Source organism: Hevea brasiliensis, unplaced genomic scaffold (assembly GCF_030052815.1).
Source record: "Hevea brasiliensis isolate MT/VB/25A 57/8 unplaced genomic scaffold, ASM3005281v1 Scaf235, whole genome shotgun sequence".
In the NCBI taxonomy this organism is placed as follows: Eukaryota; Viridiplantae; Streptophyta; class Magnoliopsida; order Malpighiales; family Euphorbiaceae; genus Hevea; species Hevea brasiliensis.
The window spans coordinates 12501-17500 of NW_026614735.1; positions in this window are offsets into that span (position 1 = coordinate 12501).

Here is a 5000-nt window from a genome sequence, read left to right on the forward strand (position 1 = left end):
CAATAGGACCAAATCCTATGATGTTATCCCATGCTAATGTATCCAGAGCGTAGGCTTGCTTTGAGCACTCTAATTTCTTCAGTAACAGCGCCGAGGCACGACCGCCAGTTAAGGCCAGGAGCGCATCGCCGCAGCAGAAGGACGAGCCGACAGGTGCACACCGCGAGGCGACCGGCCGACCCAACCCAAGGTCCAACTACGAGCTTTTAACTGCAACAACTTAAATATACGCCATTGGAGCTGGAATTACCGCATGCTGGCACCAGACTTGCCTCCAATGGATCCTCGCATGGATTTAGATTGTAACTATTCCAATTACCACTCAAGAGCCCGTATTGTTATTTATTGTCACTACCTCCCGTCAGGATTTTGGGTAATTTGCGCGCTGCCGCCTTTCCTTGGATGTGGTAGCCGCTTCTCAGCTCCTCCTCCGAATCGAACCCACTCTCCGCCACCACTACCACCATGGTAGGCCTCATCCTACCATCGAAGTTGATAGGCAGAAATTTGAATGATGGCCGCCGCACGATGGCCGCATATCCGCCGAGTTATCATGAATCATCGAGCAACGCAGAGCCCGCTACGACCTTTATCTAATAAATGCATCCTTCCGTAAGTCGGGGTTTGTTGCACGATAGCTCTAGAATTACTACGGTTATCCGAGTAGCAGATACCATCAAACAAACTATAATCGATTTAATGAGCCATTCAGCTTCACAATCAATTAGTTCATACTACACATGCATGGCTTAATCTTGAGACAAGCATATGACTACTGGCAGGATCAACCAGGTAGCATTCCTTCATGACGGCGCCGCCGCGTGCTTCGGCCCCGCGAGCCGAGGCCTCGAGACAGGCGCTGGTCGCTCTCCGCTATCGATTGACGCTTGGGCTGATGGAGGAGTTGCCACCCTCCGCCCGCATCACATTCCGCATCCGAGCACAGCGACATTCCCGGCCACGGCAGCCGCTGAGGCATGCTTGGAGCACGGATGCCGCCACGGGTTCGCCGCACCCTAAACAAGGCGCAGCTTAAAACGGGACAGCATAGCTTTTCAATTCCGCTGTGGGTATGCAACACAGGAACTGACCATGTCACCGAGGCACATTCCGCCTCGGCAACAACTGAAGGGGATCGAGCCAACAGTTCAATGCTCGAGCAAAGAGCCTGCCAACCCAAACGACCAAACAATCGCCATGCGCCGCCACACGTTGTGAGCAGTGATCCCACTCAACGAATTGCCCTCCCGACGAGCAGAAGCACGATGGGAAGTCAAAACGCCAATGGAACCGCTTATCTACACCGCTTGGCGCCAAACAAATCCGAGGAGGGACGGTTAACAGTGAAATACAAGCAACACGGCGACCCGCCTGATTCTCGACGAGCAGTGACTCGCCACGAATTTCATACACAGTGCCTCAGCCTTGCCTCAGCAGCTCGCACATCGGATTGAGCACAGCCAACGCCGCACCTCACCAAGCACTCCTGGGCCGCCAACAAAACATCTGGCACCAGGCTCATCCCCGCAACCTTAGTAGCAAATGCAAGCACCGAAGGGAAAGAATGGGGCTTTGTAACAGTGCAATCACCGCAGCCAAGAAACTCGCCAGATAATGTTCTCAACACATGCTCACAGCTCATGCATCGGCTCGAGCACATGTGGCATGAAACGCCACGCCCTCACCTCAACATTCGCACAACTTCAGCAAAGTAAAGGCACCAGGCTCGTCCCTTCAACCTAAGTAAAGGCAACGATCACAAAGGGACACATCGACGCAAGCAACAATGCACCACCGCAATCGAAGGAAAGCGCCTACCACTCAATGCCACAACTCATGCCTCGACATCGCCGCAAGATAGGATCAAGCACGGCATCGTAACGCCACGCCTCTCCCAACACTTGTAATGCCTCAACACTTGCGGAAGCACCGCCAGCTCATTCCCACAACCTGAGCAATGCACGATCGCAACAGCCCCGACGCCCATCCACGACTCGGAGTAATGTAGCATCCCTACTCCCTGCAAGCCTTCCCATCAGGAGCTCACCCCATGCCCGATGGCGCGCATGTCCGCCCGCACTGACACAAGCACAGCACGTAGCACCATGCCCACACCTTGTACCGACTTTCACTTAACACCTCGAGAGCAAGGAGATCGACCCAATAAAGTCGGCTCTACCACCAGACCCAAAGTCCTCAAAAGCCTATGCCACCGAGAACTCACACCATGCCCAGTGCATCGCCATCCGCCGCACGCCAGCACAGGAATAGCACAGAAATGCCACGCCCACACCTTGCACCAGCATCCAATTGACACACGCAAGCATGGAGATCGCCCCAATAGCACTGGGTTCATCGTCGTGATTCGAGTCTAGCCCAAGGAGTTAGTTTGCAAACGCTGGCCAACCGGCTCCCATGCCCAGTGCAACGCATGTCCGCCGCACGCCGCACAAGCACAGCACGCAAATGCCATGCTCGCACCATGCACCAGCATCCATTCGACACACTTTTATATAGGATTCAACCACCGATTCATTTCCTACAATTGTTGCGAACGTCGAGCCATGGCGTGGCGGGCCCACCACGCACGGGCCAGTTTTTCCGAATTTTTCCGACTTCCAACCGACGGGTAGAGGTGGAGAGGGGGCTAATGCTTAATTTCCATGCTAAACCGATGCACACATATGGCCTGGAGGAATCCCCAGGCCCGGAATTGATGGCCCCCCCAGGGGGGTGACTAACCACACCCCCCTAAAGAGCATTATGAACACAATTAAGTCTGGCATGAGGAAACATGACTATGTCTGAGCCATCACACCCCCTAAAAATTCAATTTTGGGTATTTTGACCTGATTTTTGCAGAGGTGTTTAGAAAATGTAATCTACTCTCACAAAAATTTTGAAAATTTTTTTTTCACAGTAGATATTTTTTTTTATTTTTTAACCCAAAATACATAAATTCATAAAAATAGAAAACTCATCAGAAAATCACCAAATTTTTGTGGAACATCAGAAAATATTATAAACCCATTTGAGTTGTCATTGGGTGGTTTTCTTAAAGTTTGCACGGAGAATTGGCTTAGGGCATAACATTTGGCCATATCTGCATGGAAGGTAAGTAGAGAAAAATCCTAGAAGATTTGTCATTTGAACAATATTATATTTTTTGCACTGTATACTCAATGAGGTAATTGTTCCATAAAACCTGAAGCACAAAACCTTAGGGTCATAGGGTGAACGCAAGAAGCCCATAGATAGCATCCCCACATGATGAAGGTAAGCGAGATGCAAGGCACCAATGACTGAATATCTTGGGTAATATTTCAATCACGATACGAAGAGAATAACATAACATATAAGCAAAAAGCATGTTAGGGACGAGCCCATTAAAATAAAATGTTAGTGTATCGGCCATAGCAAAGGGCCAGGCGAACCTCTTTTTGCCTATTAGCTAAGGAATAAAACTGCATCCCGTACAATTATAGCCTCATTTTGCATGAGATGGGTGATAATAAACGCCCCGTGCAAGAGCACCGGGAGGCGTTGGAGGCACTGGGCACTGCCACGGGCCCAGTCGGGGGCAACTGGGAGGCACTGGGCACTGCCACGGGCCCGTCGGGGGGAGCAACTGGGAGGCACTGGGCACTGCCACGGGCCAATCAAAGGGAGCAACTGGGAGGCACTGGGCACTGCCACGGGCCCGTCGGGGGCAACTGGGAGGCACTGGGCACTGCCACGGGCCCGTCGGGGGCAACTGGGAGGCACTGGGCACTGCCACGGGCCCGTCGGGGGGAGCAACTGGGAGGAACTGGGCACTGCCACGGGCCCGTCGGGGGCAACTGGGAGGCACTGGGCACTGCCACGGGCCAATCAAAGGGAGCAACTGGGAGGCACTGGGCACTGCCACGGGCCCGTCGGGGGGAGCAACTGGGAGGCACTGGGCACTGCCACGGGCCCGTCGGGGGCAACTGGGAGGCACTGGGCACTGCCACGGGCCCGTCGGGTGCAACTGGGAGGCACTGGGCACTGCCACGGGCCCGTCGGGGGCAACTGGGAGGCACTGGGCACTGCCACGGGCCCGTCGGGGGCAACTGGGAGGCACTGGGCACTGCCACGGGCCCGTCGGGGGCAACTGGGAGGCACTGGGCACTGCCACGGGCCCGTCGGGGGCAACTGGGAGGCACTGGGCACTGCCACGGGCCCGTCGGGGGCAACTGGGAGGCACTGGGCACTGCCACGGGCCCGTCGGGGGCAACTGGGAGGCACTGGGCACTGCCACGGGCCCGTCGGGGGCAACTGGGAGGCACTGGGCACTGCCACGGGCCAATCAAAGGGAGCAACTGGGAGGCACTGGGCACTGCCACGGGCCCGTCGGGGGCAACTGGGAGGCACTGGGCACTGCCACGGGCCCGTCGGGGGCAACTGGGAGGCACTGGGCACTGCCACGGGCCCGACGGGGACAACTGGGAGGCACTGGGCACTGCCACGGGCCTGTCGGGGGCAACTGGGAGGAACTGGGCACTGCCACGGGCCCGTCGGGGGCAACTGGGAGGCACTGGGCACTGCCACGGGCCCGACGGGGGCAACTGGGAGGCACTGGGCACTGCCACGGGCCAATCGAAGGGAGCAACTAGGAGGCACTGGGCACTGCCACGGGCCTGTCGGGGGCAACTGGGAGGCACTGGGCACTGCCACGGGCCCGTCGGGGGCAACTGGGAGGCACTGGGCACTGCCACGGGCCCGTCGGGGGCAACTGGGAGGCACTGGGCACTGCCACGGGCCAATCAAAGGGAGCAACTGGGAGGCACTGGGCACTGCCACGGACCCGTCGGAGGCAACTGGGAGGAACTGGGCACTGCCACGGGCCCGTCGGGGGCAACTGGGAGGCACTGGGCACTGCCACGGGCCCGACGGGGGCAACTGGGAGGCACTGGGCACTGCCACGGGCCTGTCGGGGGCAACTGGGAGGAACTGGGCACTGCCACGGGCCCGTCGGGGGC